Source organism: Eleutherodactylus coqui, chromosome 5 (assembly GCF_035609145.1).
Source record: "Eleutherodactylus coqui strain aEleCoq1 chromosome 5, aEleCoq1.hap1, whole genome shotgun sequence".
NCBI lineage: Eukaryota > Metazoa > Chordata > Amphibia > Anura > Eleutherodactylidae > Eleutherodactylus > Eleutherodactylus coqui.
The window spans coordinates 19,128,594-19,151,365 of record NC_089841.1 but is presented as its reverse complement, the minus strand read 5'-3'; the positions used below and the strand labels follow the sequence as shown (position 1 = coordinate 19,151,365).

Sequence of the window (22,772 nt, the reverse complement as noted above, 5' to 3'; positions counted from 1 at the left end):
TGATGTAATGTGACATCACAATCTCTCCCCTCCCCAGTGACATCATCTATTACCATAGATAAGAATGATGTAATGTGACATCATCAGAATCTTTCCCCCCTCCAGTGACATCATCTGTTATTACCATAGATAAGAATGATGTAATGTGACATCATCAGAATCTCTCCCCTCTCCAGTAACATCATCTGTTATTACCATAGATAAGAATGATGTAATGTGACATCATCAGAATCTCTCCCCTCCCCAGTGACATCATCTATTACCATAGATAAGAATGATGTAATGTGACATCATCAGAATCTTTCCCCCCTCCAGTGACATCATCTGTTATTACCATAGATAAGAATGATGTAATGTGACATCATCAGAATCTCTCCCCTCTCCAGTAACATCATCTGTTATTACCATAGATAAGAATGATGTAATGTGACATCATCAGAATCTCTCACCTCCCCAGTGACATCATCTGTAATTACCACAGATAAGAATGATGTAATGTGACATCATCAGAGTCTCTCACCTCCCCAGTAAGCTGGAGGAGTATCTCTAGGGTGAGGTTGAATACACTCTCCGCCATCTTGTTTCTGTCCTTCTCCATCTTTGATGAATCAGTCCTGTAGGGACCTGAATGGAAACAGGAACCAATGTAAAAACCACAAAAACCAACAACATAGCTGAGCTGCAGTTTGTATTAGGGCTGTTTTAGGGGATTTAGGACTTCTAGATAATTTGTTATTCCATGTTTGGTTAGGCGAGGCGCCTACAGATCAGCCATTCTAGCATTAGTTTTTCTCTTTTACAGCATTCAGGCTGCCTTCACACGAGAAAGAAAATCATGCCAGATTTGATCACTGGAAGCAGCACAAATATGAACCCCATTTTTTGGAACAGGGTAATAAACATGAACGATATTTTTCTGCATTGCACCGAGATGCGATGTGGAAATGAAATCGCTGAATATTCTATCTCTGCTTCTTCAACCACTAGGACTTACTATTCTTATACGGAGGAGACTACATCCTGGTGGTCAGAGGGATCTGGTCCTTCAGTCACTAGGACTTACTATTCTTAAAGAGAGGAGTCTACATCCTGCTGGTCAGAGGGATCTGGTCCTTCAGCCAGTAGGACTTACTATTCTTATACAGAGGAGTCTACATCCTGCTGGTCAGAGGGATCTGGTCCTTCAGCCGCTAGGACTTACTATTCTTATACAGAGGAGTCTACATCCTGCTGGTCAGAGGGATCTGGTCCTTCAGTCACTAGGACTTACTATTCTTACAGAGGAGTCTACATCCTGTTGGTCAGAGTGATCTGGTCAATCAGCCGCTAGGACGTACTATTCTTATACAGAGGAGTCTTCATGCTGGTGGTCAGAGGGATCTGGTCCTTCAGTCACTAGGACTTACTATTCTTAAAGAGAGGAGTCTACATCCTGGTGGTCAGAGGGATCTGGTCCTTCAGCCAGTAGGACTTACTATTCTTATAGAGAGGAGTCTGTGCTGTAGATCTCTCATACTTCCCACTCACGCATAAACCCTCATGAATAATTTAGCCCTCTAATGAAAGTGTCAAAGGTTGTTAGAAATTTATATTCCCAAATTCTTCTATGGCTTTGTGACTTGAAATTGCCTTTAAGTATCATAACTTTCATATCTTCCATGTCATGTCCGTGACTGGAAAAATGCTCGGCAGACAATTCTGTCTTCCTCTGTTTAATTGTGTGGTGATGAGACCTCATCTCGCCTTTTGTGGTAGCATTCTTTTAGTGCAAATCAATTACATCCATGTCTGTGCCTTGTCATATATATTGTGAGGGACTAGCGTTAGGATAGGTAGCAATCTGGGCATCAACAGCCAGAGACAGTGACACACGGGATAAGGTTCGTAGTCTAGGCTTTGCCTGGGTTTATTTCAGCACAAAATAAAGTAAAACAGGCCTTAACTTCAGGCGAACATAAAGTAACCCCTGCTCGTCTGAGCACTCACTAAACATAGACCGGCCCTGACTAATCACTTGAAAAACAATCACTTGCTGCACGCGGCCAGCCTGGTCCTCAGACCTGCAGAGGTCTCAGCACACCCTCCTGGGTGTTGAGTTTAGGGACGTCTCCCTATGAACCTCTGGCCCCCTCAGCCACACACTGGGCTAGTCGGGCTCCTAGCTCCACTGAGCCGTCTCTCTGGCTCTCTCAGCCAACCTCTCCACAAGACCTGCAGGCCCAGGTTTTTATGAGGCCTGTTACCAGCCTCACCTTGTACATGGGAGTGGTCACCTCACCCATTGCTTTGACCACTCCAGGAAAAGCCGGCCAGGTCTATGCGGCTTGGAGCCACTTACAACACTACAATGTGTCAGTAACCTAGTGTTACGGACACCCAAATACTGGCTTCCTCCACCGAGCCCAGGCTGCTCGGTGACACGTATCTGTCCAAGCCACTTTGCCGGTCACTGTCTCACAATATATATATTATATGCATGCCTCTTCGGATCTTTTTCATTTGAGCCTGAAGAAGAACCCTGCGTTGTTTTGAAAGCTCGCTATTACATCATGTATTCTTGTTAGCCATTAAAAGGTATCATATCGACTCTCCTCCAGGAACCGGAGTCATGGTGGACGTTAAGGAGGCTCTGCTGTCTGTGCTGCCGACTATCCGGCTACCCAGGGCCGGGGACCGAGTACACAAGGACGAGTGTGCCTTCTCCTTACACACGCCGGAGTCTGATGGCGGATTATTTATCTGCATGAACACCTTCCTGGGGTTTGGTAGACCGTATGTAGAAAAGAACTACAACAAGACTGGCCAGAGAGCATTCCTGCACCTGAAGAGGACCCCAACACTGAAAACCGATGACTCCAGCTCTAATACAGGAGACCCCCCATGGAAGAAGCCCACCCGTCTCGCTATAGGGATGGAAGGTGGATTTGACATGTGTGACGAGCAGTGCAAGTACGAGGAAGAGGTGAAGTTGATCATTCTGCCCGAGTTTCTGGAGATTCAGCAAGATGGACTGTTGGGACTCCCAGAGATGGTCAGGGACAGGGTGTCTTCTGCCATTGATGCCATCTTAGCTGCTGACTCTCCTTCCCGCAAGCAGGAGGTTCAGGCATGGAATGGAGAGGTGAGACAGGTCTCTAAGCATGCATTCAGCCTGCAGCAGCTTGAGGGTGCTCCCCGCATCCCTCCTTGCGGTTGGAAGTGCAGCGTGTGCGATCTGTGGGAGAATCTGTGGGTCAATATGACTGATGGAGCCATCTTTTGCGAAAGACGATACTTTGATGGCAGTGGAGGGAACAACCACGCTGTGCAGCATTACAGGGAGACCGGCTACCCGCTGGCCGTCAAGCTGGGACAATCACTCCAGATGGAGCCGATGTCTATTGCTATGATGAAGACGACATGGTGCTCGACCCCAACCTGGCCGAACATCTATCTCACTTTGGAAATGACATGATGAAGATGCAGAAGACTGACACGACGATGACGGAGCTGGAGATCGATATGAACCAGAGGATTGGAGAATGGGAGCTGATCCAGGAGTTGGAGGTACAGCTGCAGCCGCTATATGGAACAGGGTACACAGGAATCCGCAACCTGGGCTACAGCTGCTATCTCAACTCCACAATGCAGGTCGTGTTCAGCATATCGGCCTTCCAGCGCAAGTACGTGGAACAAATGGATCAAATATTCCATAAGGCGCCTACTGATCTCACTCAGGATTTTAGCACCCAAGTAGCTAACCTCGGTCAGGGTTTGTTGTCTGGTGAATACTCAAAGCTGGCGAGTGAGAAAGAGGGTGAGGAGCAAAAGGGTTTGCAGGACGGTATTGCACCGTGTATGTTTAAAGCGCTGATTGGTAAAGGTCACCCTGAGTTTTCCACCAACAGGCAGCAGGATGCCCAGGAGTTCTTCCTTCACTTCATCAACATGGTGGAGAGGAATTGCCGCAGCACCTCCAATCCCAATGAAGTTTTCCGGTTTTGGTGGAGGAGAAGATCAAATGTCTGGTGTCTCAAAGTGAAGTACACGCAGAGAGTGGAGTACATCCTGCAGCTACCGGTACCCATGGAGGCAGCATTAAACAAAGAGGAGCTCGTCGCCTACAAAAAGGCCAGGCAGCAAGCAGAGCAGGATCACCGGCCTCTTCCGGAACTAGTCAGAGCACGGATTCCATTCACATCATGTCTAGAAGCCTTTGCTGCCCCTGAACAATTAGACGAGTTCTGGAGCGCCGCTCTGCAGGCCAAATCCACTGCACTCAAGACATCCCGCTTTGCCTCATTCCCTGATTACTTGGTCATCCAGATTAAGAAATTCACCTTTGGTCTGGACTGGGTTCCGAAGAAATTGGACGTCTCAATTGATGTCTCTGAGGAGCTGGACCGGTCTCAGTTTAGGGGTGGGGGTCTGCAAGGAGATGAAGAAGAACTTCCAGATGTTGCTCCCCCATTGGTGACCCCAGATGAGCCCAAAGCTCCCATGCTGGATGAGTCTGTGGTGACGCAGCTGGTCGAGATGGGATTCCCATCTGAAGCTTGTCGCAAAGCGGTTTACTACACCAGCAACAGTGGCGCAGAAGCAGCCATGATGTGGGTGATGTCACATATGGACGACCCAGACTTTGCTCATCCTTTATCCTGTTATCCGGGGTCAGCGCTCCACCTTCTGTCCCCGTAGGAGGAGACCCTCCATCTGAGGAGCACATAGCCACCATTATATCCATGGGCTTCTCGCATGAACAAGTGGGTCCTCCGCTCTACAAACAATAGTGTGGAGCTAGCCGTGGACTGGATTTTCTCTCACATCGATGACCTCGACGCTGAAGCTGACATGGACCTGTCAGAAGGACGTTCTGTTGCCGAATCTGTGTCCGTGAGCCTCCCTGCTGCCGGACCTCGTGTCAAAGATGGAAATGGCCGATATGAGCTGTTTGCGTTCGTCAGTCACATGGGGACGTCCACCATGTGCGGTCACTACGTGTGTCATATAAAGAAGAACAGACGGTGGATGATCTACAACAACCAGAACGTCTGTGCATCTGAGAAGCCTCCAAAAGACCTTGGTTACATCTACTTCTACCAGCGCGTGAAGAGCTAATCTCGCCCTTTCCTCTTGAGTACGTGTTCTTTGTCCCTCCATGGTGAGGATTGTGAGATGGAGGGTTTTCTGGTTCACATCTTCCAGGCTTGGGACGGCTTTATTCCAGGGTTATTGTTAGAAGACGTTCCTGTCCTTGGATTCACCCGACCATCCAATCCCATCACTGCACTTACTTCCCTGACTGTCCTCGGCAGAGAACGGCTCTGGCACAGGGGACGCTCAGGCTGTGTCTGCATTGGGACAGGACTCGGCAAGGCTTTCAGGGGTGGACATCTGATACAGGGATCTATGTGCTCCGGCTCGGGGTACAGAGGCTCCGCCCGCAGTAGTCGGCTGGTTTATGCGTTTCCAAAACTGTGTGAATAACTAATTTTTTACTTTTTTTTGCTCCCCCCCCCCCCCCCCCAAAAAAAAGGTCTCATATCTACAAGATTACTTGGTTTCTCTTGCTGGGAACAATCACACTTTGCTCTACTGGCGACATGGCACCAAACTCCTTTTCATTCTATCTACTGGAAGGATAACGGCGTTTTGTACATCAGAATTTCTAAGAAAACATGCAGTTTGTGATTAAGTTTTTCCAGGTGTTTTAAAGGCAAAAAGGCGCAGCCAGCGGTGAGGCCCGGTCACATGTGCGCCCGCTGTGCTCTTCTTTTTACGCTGTTCGCCTCTGACCTCAAAAGCGGAACTAAAATACTACAACTGTCGGAGCCAACACTGGCCAAACTCAAACGGCGCTGGACAGACCCCATTGACAGTAATGAGGCCCGGACGGCATTCTCCTGGACCAACTAGCGCGGCACGCTGGAAGCATTCATCCCAGAGATTTCTTCAATAAAAAAATTTTTTTAAAAAAAGGTAAAAAAAAAGCCACCGAAAGAACTTGCTAAAAAACATATGAAGTTTATGGCTTGTAAACTTAACTGGTGCAATCAGTGTCAGGCAGCTGCTGCCGAGGCAAACAGGATTGACGGGGGCATCAAAGAAGGTCTAGGTGTGAGGGCACGTGTGTGTGTATATATATATATCTTTATACCTGCGTGCAAATTCTATGCAATGCTTTGTGACAAAAAAAAAAACCGTAATATTCAATATGTATTCTTAAAGAATCTAATCAGATCTGACAAGGCTTTCTGCAAGGCAGACAAGGAAGAGTCTTGGAAACCAGAAAGAGGAACGAGCTACCATGGCTGTTAGCTTGGCAGTCTTCCCAGACAGGAACTTGCGACATCTTGGTCAAAGGACGGAGGAGGAAAGCAGAAGTGGCCGATATGGAAAGAGACGTGTGATTAACATCTGCTCTGAATGATATAACGGACATATATGGCTATGATATATACCGGGACCCATGAGATGCTATATGCTTTGTGAGGCCAGAGGAGGGTATAAAGCCCTGAGTAAGCCAGTAAAGGGGCCGCCATTACTCCCGTACAGGGAAGCATACCAGACCTGTGGGGGGTTTTCTTTTATCGTCGACAACGGGACATTTTAGGGAGGGCTTTGATTGGTGTTGTACTGATCCATTACCCTGACAGGGGCTGATGACAACAACATTGTTCTTCCACCTCTTAAGTCACTGGTCAGACCATAAGGGCATATTATGTATAGATTTGGGCACCGGTAATCAAGAGGGACATGTCAGAGCTGGAGCGGGTACAAAGACGGGCAAATAAAGAAATAAATGCAATGCGTATGGTGGATGTAGCAGAGCTATATGTGTGTAATGTACACGCTCCTGTACCGTATGTGTATTGTGGATGTAGCAGAGCTGTATGTGTGTAATGTACACGCTCCTGTACTGTATGTGTATTGTGGATGTAGCAGAGCTGTATGTGTAATGTGGATGTAGTAGAGCTGTATGTGTGTAATGTACACGCTCCTGTACTGTATGTGTACTGTGGATGTAGCAGAGCTGTATGTGTGTAATGTACACGCTCCTGTACTGTATGTGTATTGTGGATGTAGCAGAGCTGTATGTGTGTAATGTACACGCTCCTGTACTGTATGTGTATTGTGGATGTAGCAGAGCTGTATGTGTGTAATGTACACGCTCCTGTACCGTATGTGTATTGTGGATGTAGCAGAGCTATATGTGTGTAATGTACACGCTCCTGTACCGTATGTGTATTGTGGATGTAGCAGAGCTGTATGTGTGTAATGTACACGCTCCTGTACCGTATGTGTATTGTGGATGTAGCAGAGCTGTATGTGTGTAATGTACACACTCCTGTACTGTATGTGTATTGTGGATGTAGCAGAGCTGTATGTGTGTAATGTACACGCTCCTGCACCGTATGTGTATTGTGGTGTAGCAGAGCTGTATGTGTGTAATGTACACGCTCCTGTACTGTATGTGTATTGTGGATGTAGCAGAGCTGTATGTGTGTAATGTACACGCTCCTGTACTGTATGTGTATTGTGGATGTAGCAGAGCTGTATGTGTGTAATGTACACGCTCCTGTACTGTATGTGTATTGTGGATGTAGCAGAGCTGTATGTGTGTAATGTACACGCTCCTGTACTGTATGTGTATTGTGGATGTAGCAGAGCTGTATGTGTGTAATGTACACGCTCCTGTACTGTATGTGTATTGTGGATGTAGCAGAGCTGTATGTGTGTAATGTACACGCTCCTGTACTGTATGTGTATTGTGGATGTAGCAGAGCTGTATGTGTGTAATGTACACGCTCCTGTACTGTATGTGTATTGTGGATGTAGCAGAGCTGTATGTGTGTAATGTACACGCTCCTGTACTGTATGTGTATTGTGGATGTAGCAGAGCTGTATGTGTGTAATGTACACGCTCCTGTACTGTATGTGTATTGTGGATGTAGCAGAGCTGTATGTGTGTAATGTACACGCTCCTGTACTGTATGTGTATTGTGGATGTAGCAGAGCTGTATGTGTGTAATGTACACGCTCCTGTACTGTATGTGTATTGTGGATGTAGCAGAGCTGTATGTGTGTAATGTACACGCTCCTGTACTGTATGTGTATTGTGGATGTAGCAGAGCTGTATGTGTGTAATGTACACGCTCCTGTACTGTATGTGTATTGTGGATGTAGCAGAGCTGTATGTGTGTAATGTACACGCTCCTGTACTGTATGCGTATTGTGGATGTAGCAGAGCTGTATGTGTGTAATGTACACGCTCCTGTACTGTATGTGTATTGTGGATGTAGCAGAGCTGTGTGTGTAATGTACACAGTCCTGTACTGTATGTGTATTGTGGATGTAGCAGAGCTGTGTGTGCGTAATGTACAGGCTCCTGTACTGTTTGTGTATTGTGGATGTAGCAGAGCTGTATGTGTGTAATGTACATGCTCCTGTACTGTATGTGTATTGTGGATGTAGCAGAGCTGTATGTGTGTAATGTACACGCTCCTGTACTGTATGTGTTATTTGGATGTAGCAGAGCTGTATGTCTGTAATGTACACGCTCCTGTACTGTATGTGTATTGTGGATGTAGCAGAGCTGTGTGTGTGTAATGTACACGCTCCTGTACTGTATGTGTATTGTGGATGTAGCAGAGCTGTGTATGTGTAATGTACACGCTCCTGTACTGTATGTGTATTGTGGATGTAGCAGAGCTGTGTGTGTAATGTACACAGTCCTGTACTGTATGTGTATTGTGGATGTAGCAGAGCTGTATGTGTGTAATGTACACGCTCCTGTACTGTATGTGTATTGTGAATGTAGCAGAGCTGTATGTGTGTAATGTACACAGTCCTGTACTGTATGGGTATTGTGGATGTAGCAGAGCTGTATGTGTGTAATGTACACGCTCCTGTACTGTATGTGTATTGTGGATGTAGCAGAGCTGTATGTGTGTAATGTACACGCTCCTGTACTGTATGTGTATTGTGGATGTAGCAGAGCTGTATGTGTGTAGTGTACACGCTCCTGTACTGTATGTGTATTGTGGATGTAGCAGAGCTGTACATAGAGGTTATCAAAACTGGAGTTATACATTTTAAAAAGACGGCTGAGGAGTAACCTCATTACTATGAGCAATTTCAGCAGGAAGCCTTCGGAGATGGTGAGGGAGAGCGCCGCACAGAATGAAGTCCGCTGCGGGTGCACAGACAATTTCCAGTCAAAATCCACACCAATGGTCTTCTATCTCGGCCCCAGTAATAGTGTCGGGTATTATTGTATCTTGTCACCACAGGAAGTGTGGGTGCTGACAAGGTACAGGCTGCTTGATAGCCTGGCCACACCCCCAGTATTTGATTGGCTGCAGATCTATCTCCCCCTGTTCAGGCTCTCAAGTCCTGCTTTTCACTAAGAGCGGCTTCCCCGGTGGCACACGGCTCCCATGGCAGCACATGAGACCAGAAAGCGGCGGCGCAGCATCTCGGAGTGGAGAGTGCTGGGTCGCAGTGAGGGAGAGGAACGGGGAGGCAGTGGATAAGACTGAAGGGGAGAAGGACACTGCTGTAACACTGCAGGGGGACAGCGGTGGGTGACAGTCGGGGGGGGCAGGAAGGCTGCATCGGAGCGGGTACAGTACAAGAACACTCCGGGGACAGAGCTATGTGACATTGAGAGAGGGCAATGGTGCAGCGGGGGAGGCTGGAGGGAAGTTGAGGTTAGCAGTGTCCACTCCCCTCCATGAATGACTTATGGCTGCCATGGAGGGTTAGGGTTACATTATTAGCCCAACACTGAAACAACCCCCAACCCTAACCCCCGCCATTAAGTCAGTCCCCATGCGCTCGGACCTTTAAGGGCCTGGCTGCACACAGCCAATCAGCAGCGTGTCGGCGTACACTGGGCGGATACAGACCATCCCTAGGTCTCCAACCATTCTGCTGGTGGTGACAAGATACAGCCACCCCTGTAGTACTAGTGACCGCCTGAAACCATTATACTCACCTCTTCTAAACGCCGCTGCTCCTCTGCTCAACTCTCTCAGGACTCCCACAGATTTCCACCAGCAGAGATGGACAGCTGTGATCTTCAAGGACCTGTGATGATGTCACAGTCATGTGATCACCGATGTGCGAGGAGTCAGGGATCACATGATAGGGGGGGAAATCAGTGTCTACTGCTGGATGAGGCGGGGCTGTACTGTGTATTGTAGATGTAGCAGAGCTGTATGTGTGTAATGTACACGCTCCTGTACTGTATGTTTATTGTGGATGTAGCAGAGCTGTATGTGTGTAATGTACACGCTCCTGTACTGTATGTGTATTGTGGATGTAGCAGAGCTGTATGTGTGTAATGTACACGCTCCTGTACTGTATGTGTATTGTGGATGTAGCAGAGCTGTATGTGTGTAATGTACACGCTCCTGTACTGTATGTGTATTGTGGATGTAGCAGAGCTGTATGTGTGTAATGTACACGCTCCTGTACTGTATGTGTATTGTAGATGTAGCAGAGCTGTATGTGGAAAGTAGTCGCTGCCCCATGTAACTCAAAAGGTAGGCAGACATACTGGAAGAATCCCTCCAGAGTAGCAAAGGCAGTCTTTTCTTTGGCCTCGTCCGTAAGTGGTACCCTTTAGTTAGGTCCAAGGTAGAGGAAAAACCTAGCATGTCCTAGCCTTTCTATTAGCTCATCTACTTGTGGCATTGGGTAGGAGTCAAACTTCAAAACTTCGTTCAACTTCCTGAAGTCAGTGCAAAACCTTAAGGTGCCATCGGGCTTAGGAATCAGGACAATGGGACTAGACCAAATCACTTTTTGACACTTCAATGACCCCAAGGTCCAACATCTTTTTTACTTCCTATGTTATAGCCTTTCTATGTGCTTCAGGAATTCTGTATGGTTTCACCCGGACCCGTACATAAGGTTCCTTGATGATGTCATGTTTGATCACTGATGTATGTCCCAGTAGTTCCGAAAACACATCCGTGTTTCGAAGTACCAACTCCTTGGCCTCCTGTTTCTGAACTTTAGATAGGGACCCTGAGATAGCCACTTCAGGAGCTTTGTCCATGGACTTCACAAAAACCTGGCTGCTCAGCGCATTCACCGCTGCCAGAGACTCTTGTTCTTTCCAGGGTTTGAGCAAATTGACATGGTATACCTGCTTCGGCCTCCTCCTGCCAGGTTGGTACACTTTATAATTGACTTCTCCTATGCACTCAAGCACCTCATTAGGCCCCTGCCATTTGGCTAAGAACTTGCTCTCTACTGTAGGCACCAAAACTAACACCCTATCTCCTGGGCAAAAGGTTCTGACTTTGGCCGACCTGTTATAGACTCGACTTTCTGCCACTTGTGCCTGTTCCAAGTGTTCCTTTACAATGGGCATGACAGCTGCTATCCTATCCTGCATTACTGAAATATGTTCTACCACACTTTTGTAGGGGGTGTGTTCACTTTCCCAAGTTTCTTGGGCGAGGTCGAGGAGACCGCGTAGGTGTCTACCATACAGCAGTTCAAACGGAGAAAAGCCTGTGGAGGATTGGGGAACCTCACGTATTGCGAACATCAAGGCTGGCAACAAACAATCCCAATCCTTCCCATCTTGGCTGACCACCCTTTTTAACATCCTCTTCAAAGTTTTATTAAACCTCTCGACCAGGCCGTCAGTTTGCGGGTGATATACTGAGGTACGCAGTTGTTTAATCTTTAGAAGTTTGCTCATCTCTCTCATTACTTTTGACATAAACGGAGTCCCCTGATCGGTAAGGATCTCTTTGGAAAATCCGGTGCTGGAGAACATCTGGAACAGCTCTCGAGCAATAAGTTTGGAGGAGGTGTTTCTCAGAGGAATTGCCTCCGGATACCGCGTGGCATAGTCTAGAATGACCAGTATATACTGATGTCCCCTAGCGGGCTTCACTACTGGGCCGACTAAATCCATGGCAATCTGGTCAAATGGTACCTCGATAACGGGTAATGGCACCAACGGACTCCTGAAACGAGATTTAGGGGCCGCTAATCGACATATAGGACATGAGGCGCAATACTGCTTAACCTTCTCATGTACCCCTGGCCAATAGAACCTTTGCAACACTCGTTCGTGGTTTTTTTCACTCCCCAGATGACCTCCCAGCACATGTTTATGAGCCAGGTCGAGAACTACCTGGCGATAGGGTTGGGTTACCACTAGCTGTTCCAGTTCTTCCCCGCACACCTTATCCACTCTGTACAACATGTCATTATTAACAGCCATATACGGGTATGCTTCACTCCCACCTGGAGTTTGAGGTACACCGTTTATTTTTTTTTACAGCCTCACGGGCCCTGATCAATGTTGGGTCTTTCAGCTGAGCAGACCCAAAATTTTCACGCGACACCTCAAGTTCCGGCATGGCAGGAACTTCTGCCGGGCTTTCAGTTTCACCAACCAGTACAGCTATGGGACAAATCGACATCGTCACTTGTGGTCACCCCTACTGCGGGCACGGCAGTGTCTGGGTCATACGGTTCAGGGCTTACCTCCTGACAAACATTTTTAGCAACAGTCTTATTGTCCAAAGTCCTTTTCCTCCACATGGCCCAGAACAGTGGAAAGTCCCTTCCAATAATAGCCTCATGCATTAGGGACTTAACCACTCCTACCTCGTCGGTAGCTGTGCTGCAAGGGGTGGCTATTTGTACAGTAGCGGTGGGGTATTCCCGAGTGTCCCCATGGATGCACAGTACACCCACTCGGCCTCCATTGTAGGACGTTGCGTTAACCAACGAACCATGCACTAGGGTCACAAGGCTTCCGGAGTCCAGTAAAGCCAGTACTAGAAAGTCCCCAATGTTCACTGAACATACCTGCGGCTCATCTCCGGACAGGTTTTCGGCGGCTAGCGTGGGGCGTGCGTACAGGAAGACCTTCCGCCCGGAGCTGCAGTCCATGGGCTTGGAGCCTAGAGGACAGTGTGCCGCAACATGACCCCAATCGTGGCACCGCTAGCAGTGTAGGCATCCGGGGTCCTGCTGGCTCGCCCCCTGAGCCCCCTCCTTTCTTCCACCTAGGCCCACTGAAAGTAGAATATGGCATAGTCTTACCAACTCGACTGGAACCGTTAGCCTCTCTGTCGCAGCCCCGTCTGGTAGATGCTTGTAACAATTCCTCTGTGGCACAGTACCTCTCAACCAGATTCACGAGGTGGTTGGCGTCAGTCGGCCCAGCCTGTCCCACCCAACGCTGCACCGCAGGTGGCAAGGAACGATAGGAGATATCCAAAACGATCCTCTCTACCATTTGAGCAAGAGTGCAGTTCTCTGGCTGAAGCCACTTGGAGACAAGGTGTATTAAGCCATGCGTTTGGGACCGCGGTGGTAGGCTCCCCGAGTACCTCCAGGCATGTACCCGGCCTACACGCACCTGTATGGTCACTCCCAGTCGTGCCAGGATTTCGGCCTTTAGTTTGGCGTAGTTACGGGAGTCCAATTCACTTAGGTCATAATAGGCCTTTTGGGGCTCCCCCGACAGAAAAGGGGCCACAACATCTGCCCATTGGTCCGTGGGCAGCCCTTCTCGTTCCTCAATCCTCTCGAAGACGTTGAGGTAGGCTTCCACATCATCTGCGGCAGTCACCTTCTGCAGCAAAGCTTGCACTGTGGCCCTTGCGGTTGGTAGTCCTCCTTGGGCCCCCTGTGGATGGGTGCTCTGACTTGCTGTGAATGCAGGCCGTGGTATCATCACTGCCTCTCGCAGTGTCGCAATTTGTTCCATTAGCAGGCGATTAGTCACTTGCTGCACCTGCCTTGCCTCTCTGCATGGGTGTTTTGTTGCTGTAGACTAACCTGCACCAGCTGTCGGACCAGGTCCTCCATGACAGCAGTCGTCTTAGGTAGGGCACCAGCGGTTTTTACCCAGGAAATACAGTGATAGCCACAGGTGTCAATTCTTTGCCTATGTCTTTTAAGACTGTGTATTCCTTGCCCGCATCCCAAACACGATATGTGGGAAGACAGCTCGGTAGAGTGTGGATTTGCGGCAGTCAGAGGTGGAGACAAGTATTTAAGGTCCAAGTACAGGCGTGACCGGCGTTTATTTCAGTCCAGAAAATCGAAACAAATCCAGCCTTATCTTCGGGCAAGAAAACAACAGTCCAGCAATAGGTCAATAGGCAGTCCCTGCCTGTACAGGTCATGTTCAGCAGGTGCACCACACAGCAGGGCTTTTACCTCCAGCAGGTATCTCAGGCTGCCTGGGTCCAGCAGCCATCCAGTCTCTACTGTGTCAGTGCACACTGCTATTTATATACACCTCTTCCTGGCCCAGCCTTAGCACCTGTGCTGATTGACCCCGCACACAACCTGGAGTGGAGGAAGTGGAATGGATGGCCCCACTACCAACCTGTCATCCATTCCAAAAATCCAGGCCCAAAGACTTTTAAAGAAAAGACCTCCAGCAACTACTTGCTGGAGATTACATTGCACTCCTGGATTTTCATGTCTCAAACAGCGGGACATGGACTTCCTCCAGCCCCACTAGGCAGAATAACGGAACCTAGGGGGCGACGTAGCGACCATCCACTATCACGCCCCTCAGTACCTCACAACATACATACATCTACAAGGATGCACACGATGACTATAGTGGAATCTATTAAAATAGAATAAATACATAAATGTATAAAAGAATAAATGGAAGTACCTACACCTGTTATAAAAATCACAGCAAGAAGCGCAGCTTTAACCGCGTTAACGTTCTAAACCTCCTATCATCCCTAGATCCTTTCTAAAACCTCATTCCTACCCTGTGGTACTACTGTTTTGAGACGGTATATCCAAAAACATCTCCTTTCTACATAACTGACCTATGGATCTGGATGCGCCCTCAGTGCATTCTTTGTCCTGCCCACATATTTTAAGCCACAGGGGCATTCCAATAAATCTATGATATAGTGGGTATCGCAGCTCCATCTATATTTTGGTTTCATTTCTCGCTCATCTTGATCTCCTTTCTGCCGTGTGTTACATGTGGGCAGCATTTGCATTTCTTTTTATTACACTTGTAGATCCCAGGTTTCTGACTGATGGGGAGATTTGTTTTATTGGAGCTCTTTTTGTTTTCTGGTCGTGACGAGGCTAGAATGTTCTGTCTGGTCATGTTTCTTCTGACCACCATTCTCGGCTTTTCCCCCATACAATCTGTGGGGAGAAGATCATTCTGCAGGACAGACCAATTTCTTGTAATATCTCCCTGATCTCTTTGTGTTGGTTATTATATACGGTAATGAAGGCTAGTCACTAGAGATGAGCGAGCATACTCGCTAAGGTCAATTATTCAATCGAGCATTGCCCTTAGCGAGTACCTGCCCGCTCGGAAGAAAAGATTCGGCTGCCAGCGGGGAGCGGCGGGGGAGAGCAATCCCGCAAATCACCGCTCACACTTTGTTTTTTTTCCTTTTATTTTCTTCCATTTTTTTTCTTTCTCTCTTCCTATTCCTTTATTATTCTTTTTAGGCTGGATTCAGACGAACATATATTGGCTCGTTTTCATGCCCAGCCAATATGCGTCGTCTCTCTTTGCGGGGGGGAGCATGGAAGAGCCAGAAGCAGTGCTCTGAGCTCCCGCCCCCTCTCTGCCTCCTCTCCACCCCTCTGCACTATTTGCAATGGGGGAGAGGCGGGACGGGGGCGCCTCTGTCCCGCCCTTCTTTCATTGCAAATAGTGCAAAGGGGTGGAGAGGGGGTGGAGAGGAGGCAGAGAGGGGGCGGGAGCTCAGTTCCTGCTCCTGGCTCTTCCATCCCCCCCCCCCTGCAGATGAGGACACTGTAAATCGGCTCGGCGTGAAAACCGAGCCGATATACGGTCGTCTGAATGCGCCCTTAGGGTGCATTCGCACGAACGTATATCGGCTCGGTTTTCACGCCCAGCCGATATACGTCGTCTTTCTCTGCAGGGGGGGAGCCTGGAAGAGCCAGGAGCAGTGCTCTGAGCTCCCGCCCCCTCTGCACTATTTGCAACGGGGAGAGGTGGAACAGGGGTGGGGCTAATTTGCAGAACTTAGCCCCGCCACCGCCCCGCCTCCTTTCATTGCAAATAGTGCAGAGGGGCGGAGAGGGGGCTGGAGCTCAGTTCCTGCTCCTGGCTCTTCCATCCTCCCCCCCTGCAGATGAGGACACCGTATATCGGCTCGGCGTGAAAACCGAGCCGATATACGTTCGTGTGAATGCTGAGCACAGGGCTGCATTCACACGAACGTATATCGACTCGGTTTTCACGCCGAGCCGATATACGTTGTCTCCCTCTGCAGGGGGGTGGGGGAGGATGGAAGAGCTGTGCCCTATGCTGAATGCTGAATTCACCAATTTCTCTGGATATTTCTTCTCTTTGAATTGTTTTTGGTTTTCGAAGTCTTCTCTTTTTTTGCTGTTCCTCCTCACTCTTTTCAATTGTCCGTAGGGAATTTAGAGTTTCCAGGGACGCGCATGACAGCTGTAAACACTCTGCCCCAAAACATTCGCTCATCCCTGTTGCCTGGATGTTGCCCCTGTACCTGCTTATCGCCCACTTTTGTTTACGAATACCCAAATTTGACATGTAATTTCTCGTACTGCTTGTGTTCCCTCGTCTCCTGCCCCTGTACCCTGTGTCTTTCCAAATATTTTATATTACATGTAATTGTAGTTTTATTTTTGTGTTCCCCCTTGTTTTGAAAGCGCTGCAAAATAAGTAGGCGCCATACAAATAAAGATTAGTATTTTTCACCATAACTTCATAGAATTTTCCGTAAGAACAATGGGTAATCACCTGCGCCAAATTAACTTGAGTGAAGCCGGGTTTGTCAGCTAGTGTGTCTATATACACACGTACAATACCAAAGATGGCCTTTAGGGGGCTGGAGAGCACACTTTCCTATGAAAGATTTGGCAAAGCAAGGGTGTAGCCTGCTCCTCAATCTGGGAGCAGAGCTGGCGCATCAGCGGTGACGTTTCTGTGTGAGCGTCAGCGAGGCCCGCACAGAAATAGGACATGCTGCAATTTCTTTACCGTGCAGATTTTCCGCGGTCAAAACGGCGTGTCTGCATAGGACTGTGTGCCCGTATGCAATCCTATGGCAGCGTGCAACGGTGGTATTTCGCCGCGGAATTTCCATCCGTGGGCATTGGGCCTAAACTTGGTCTCTGCCTCAAGGCTCTGGACATAGAAACCTGTAAAACTCCATGCCAGAAGAATCAGAACCCGAAAATCTCATGGACCGTCTGTAGACTATAAGGGGGCTTCACACGGGCGGATTTGTTAATTCAGGTGCTTTTGAGCGTGTTTGCGCATTTTCCTATTCTTGTAGCATGTAGGACATGTTCACTTGTGCGCGGGATACATCCACGTTGGGATTAAAAGGGCCTGATGAGCCGCAGGGGCGCTCTATTCCTAGGGGAACTGTGCAACGTTTCACACATTCTCCTCCCAAGCCGCACGCGCCTCATAGACTTCTATGGAGATCTTTGGTAACGAAATACACAAAACAGAGCAGGTGCAATTTTTTTAGCACGTGAGAGAAATCTACACGCAAATAACAATAATCTGTATTTGTATATCGCCAACTTATTGCGCAGCGCTTATAATGTGAATCAACCCATGGGGATATCAGTGGGTTCTGTCCTCCGAGTCTGTATGTGTTCGAAAGAGCAAAAGTGCGCGATAATCGTTCAGTGTGACTGCGAGACGATGGAACAGAGAACAAGAATTGTTCATTTTTCGCTCATTTTCTGCAGGTATAAAGGGTTAATCAGCGCTCGGTCGCTCCGTCTCACTTATACGGCGAATGTGAAAGACGGAACGATTCTGAAGGATTTCTGGTTGAACGAGCAGCGATGTATCTGCTGTTATAAAAGGCCCTTAGATAAGAGTCCTTTACTGCAGCCGGGTCTACACTGAGGACACAGGAGGATACTAAATCCTGGGGGGTGAAGGACCCGGACCCTCCGACCAGGAGGGGGCAGCATCCTCACACACAGGAAGAGAGATCCTTGGGGGTGAAGGACAGGGACCCTCTGACCAGGAGGGGGCAGCATCCTCACACAGAGGAAGAGGAATCCTGGGGGGTGAAGGACCGGGACCCTCCGACCAGGAGGGGGCAGCATCCTCACACAGAGGAAGAGGAATCCTGGGGGGTGAAGGACCGGGACCCTCCGACCAGGAGGGGGCAGCATCCTCACACAGAGGAAGAGGAATCCTGGGGGGTGAAGGACCCGGACCCTCCGACCAGGAGGGGGCAGCATCCTCACACAGAGAAAGAGGAATCCTGGGGGTAAAGGACAGGGACCATCTGACCAGGAGGGGGCAGCATCCTCACACAGAGGAATCCTGGGGGGTGAAGGACCGGGACCCTCTGACCAGGAGGGGGCAGCATCCTCACACAGAGAAAGAGGAATCCTGGGGGTAAAGGACTGGGACCATCTGACCAGGAGGGGGCAGCATCCTCACACAGAGGAAGAGGAATCCTGGGGGGTGAAGAACCGGACCCTCTGACCAGGAGGGGGCAGCATCCTCACACAGAGGAAGAGGAATCCTGGGGGGTGAAGAACCGGACCCTCTGACCAGGAGGGGGCAGCATCCTCACACAGAGGAAGAGGAATCCTGGGGGGTGAAGAACCGGACCCTCTGACCAGGAGGGGGCAGCATCCTCACACAGAGAAAGAGGAATCCTGGGGGTAAAGGACTGGGACCATCTGACCAGGAGGGGGCAGCATCCTCACACAGAGGAAGGGGAATCCTGGGGGTAAAGGACTGGGACCATCTGACCAGGAGGGGGCAGCATCCTCACACCGAGAAAGAAAAAACCTGGGGGATGAAGGACCCGGACCCTCCGACCAGGAGGGGGCAGCATCCTCACACAGAGAAAGAGGAATCCTGGGGGTAAAGGACTGGGACCATCTGACCAGGAGGGGGCAGCATCCTCACACAGAGAAAGAGGAATCCTGGGGGTAAAGGACTGGGACCATCTGACCAGGAGGGGGCAGCATCCTCACACAGAGGAAGAGAAATCCTGAGGGTGAAGGACAGGGACCATCTGACCAGGAGGGGGCAGCATCCTCACACAGAGGAAGAGGAATCCTGGGGGAGTGATGAGACCAAAGGCTGATTTAGACACAATTCTCGCTCATTACCGTCTTTTGAATGAGAATGGTTGTGTCTAACTGCACTGACATCCTGTAGTTTTCGTTAACGAACTGCTAATCGTTATCTTTTAGTTGGGTCTTAACCAGGCTCAAGTCTTCTGCATCCCAGTCACAGCCCTCCCAGCAGCCTCCTCTTCCCTCTCCACAGGCGCTGCATTATTAGTAAGCCCCTCCCCTTCCAGTCATGTGACCTCAGACCATGTGACTTCCTGTCCTCAGACCTCCTAGGAGCCCCTCCATTCCAGCATCTACCCCGGCGGAGGTACGGGAGGGTTGTGAGACCTTCTGCCATCAGCAGGCTGTATGATGGGTCCTCATGAAGGAGCCGGCGCCCCCTGGTGGATGATGGGAGTCACTGCTGGAAGTTACCAGCTGTAACCCTTTCACTGCCTGAGAGGTGACATGTGCTCCTCACACAGCAGGGGGGACAATTAGGAGTTTAAGGGTTAATCACTGTAACCCTGCACTGGGCACTGAGTCCTATAGGGGCTGTGAGGAAGGGGCCCACTGAGGGATCTCCGACAGACGGCAGCTCAGGGGCTTTCTGCAGTGACAGGAAGAAGGCGGCACGTTGTCATCTGTAGGTCGCTGTGAGTCTCCCACACAGGGAGGCGCCGTCTATGGAGAGCAGCGCCATTGTTTATTACAGTCACTGCAAGTCAGAAGTTGTAGAAGAGGAGAAAAACCTGCGGAACATCCGGAGCGAACGCAGAAATTGTAGGGAGAAACACGGAGGATCCGCCGGTGAGCGACATAACTCTATCCGCCATCAGGACCATAGAAGACGTGTGTGATGTCACCGGTCACTATTATGTCACTACTGTCACCACTATCTGATGTCACCGGTCACTATTATGTCACTGTCACCACTATCTGATGTCACCGGTCACTATTCTGTCACTACTGTCACCACTATCTGATGTCACCGGGCACTATTCTGTCACTACTGTCACCACTATCTGATGTCACCGGTCACTATTATGTCACTACTGTCACCACTATCTGATGTCACCGGTCACTATTCTGTCACTACTGTCACCACTATCTGATGTCACCGGTCACTATTATGTCACCACTGTCACCACTATCTGATGTCACCGGTCACTATTCTGTCACTACTGTCACCACTATCTGATGTCACCGGTCACTATTATGTCACTACCGTCACCACTATCTGATGTCACCGGTCACTATTATGTCACTACTGTCACCACTATCTGATGTCACCGGTCACTATTCTGTCACTACCGTCACCACTATCTGATGCCACCTGTCACTATTCTGTCACTACTGTCACCACTATCTGATGTCACCGGTCACTATTCTGTCACTACTGTCACCACTATCTGATGTCACCGGTCACTATTCTGTCACTACTGTCACCACTATCTGATGTCACCGGTCACTATTCTGTCACTACTGTCACCACTATCTGATGTCACCGGTCACTATTCTGTCACTACCGTCACCACTATCTGATGTCACCGGTCACTATTCTGTCACCACTATCTGATGTCACCGGTCACTATTCTGTCACTACTGTCACCACTATCTGATGTCACCGGTCACTATTCTGTCACCACTATCTGATGTCACCGGTCACTATTCTGTCACTACTGTCACCACTATCTGATGTCACCGGTCACTATTCTGTCACCACTATCTGATGTCACCGGTCACTATTCTGTCACTACTGTCACCACTATCTGATGTCACCGGTCACTATTCTGTCACTACTGTCACCACTATCTGATGTCACCGGTCACTATTCTGTCACTACTGTCACCACTATCTGATGTCACCGGTCACTATTATGTCACTACCGTCACCACTATCTGATGTCACCGGTCACTATTCTGTCACTACCGTCACCACTATCTGATGTCACCTGTCACTATTATGTCACTACCGTCACCACTATCTGATGTCACCGGTCACTATTATGTCACTACCGTCACCACTATCTGATGTCACCGGTCACTATTCTGTCACTACTGTCACCACTATCTGATGTCACCGGCCACTATTCTGTCACCACTATCTGATGTCACCGGTCACTATTCTGTCACTACTGTCACCACTATCTGATGTCACCGGTCACTATTATGTCACTACTGTCACCACTATCTGATGTCACCGGTCACTATTCTGTCACCACTATCTGATGTCACCGGTCACTATTCTGTCACTACTGTCACCACTATCTGATGTCACCGGTCACTATTATGTCACTACTGTCACCACTATCTGATGTCACCGGTCACTATTCTGTCACCACTATCTGATGTCACTGGTCACTATTCTGTCACTACCGTCACCACTATCTGATGTCACCGGTCACTATTCTGTCACTACTGTCACCACTATCTGATGTCACCGGTCACTATTATGTCACTACTGTCACCGCTATCTGATGTCACCGGTCACTATTCTGTCACTACTGTCACCACTATCTGATGTCACCGGTCACTATTCTGTCACTACTGTCACCACTATCTGATGTCACCGGTCACTATTCTGTCACCATTATCTGATGTCACCGGTCACTATTATGTCACTACTGTCACCACTATGTGATGTCACCGGTCACTATTCTGTCACTACTGTCACCACTATCTGATGTCATCTGTCACTATTCTGTCACTACTGTCACCACTATCTGATGTCACCGGTCACTATTATGTCACTACTGTCACCACTATCTGATGTCACCGGTCACTATTCTGTCACTACTGTCACCACTATCTGATGTCACCGGTCACTATTCTGTCACTACTGTCACCACTATCTGATGTCACCGGTCACTATTCTGTCACTACTGTCACCACTATCTGATGTCACCGGTCACTATTATGTCACTACTGTCACCACTATCTGATGTCACCGGTCACTATTCTGTCACTACCGTCACCACTATCTGATGTCACCTGTCACTATTCTGTCACTACTGTCACCACTATGTGATGTCACCGGTCACTATTCTGTCACTACTGTCACCACTATCTGATGTCACCGGTCACTATTATGTCACTACTGTCACCACTATCTGATGTCACCGGTCACTATTCTGTCACTACTGTCACCACTATCTGATGTCACCTGTCACTATTCTGTCACTACTGTCACCACTATCTGATGTCACCGGTCACTATTATGTCACTACTGTCACCACTATCTGATGTCATGGGTCACTATTCTGTCACTACTGTCACCACTATCTGATGTCACCGGTCACTATTCTGTCACTACTGTCACCACTATCTGATGTCACCGGTCACTATTCTGTCACTACTGTCACCACTATGTTGTGTGACTGAGGAGATCCCTGTCGGGAGTCTGTGCTGCCTGTAGTTCGGGCTTCATTAAACTTACAAAAGAGGTTCCTTTCAATATCTCTTATAGGGGTTTTCCCATGACTTGCTTCACAACCCCCGTGTCCTTCCTGGTTGGTGCTGACCAGGACATGTGACTGCTGCAGCCAATCACGGACCACTGCGGAGACATTTTTGTAGCCACTGCAGCAGTCACATGTCCTGGTCAGCAGCAACCAGGAAGGACACAGGGGGTGTGAAGCAATTTTACCTAATAGAAAAACATTTTTAAATGTTTCCTTTCATCATGTCCAGGAAATTTAATTT

The 22,772-nt window shown here is 48.8% G+C and overlaps 1 protein-coding gene and 1 pseudogene across 1 annotated transcript in view; one reads left to right on the top strand and one right to left on the bottom strand.

Moving 5' to 3' along the window:
- Nucleotides 1-22,772, bottom strand: part of LOC136628986 (zinc finger protein 420-like) — a 457,969-nt gene that overhangs the window by 122,499 nt on the left and 312,698 nt on the right. The gene's annotated exons all lie outside the window — the stretch shown is intronic.
- On the top strand, nucleotides 2,592-5,487 carry LOC136627317 (ubiquitin carboxyl-terminal hydrolase 5 pseudogene; annotated as a pseudogene).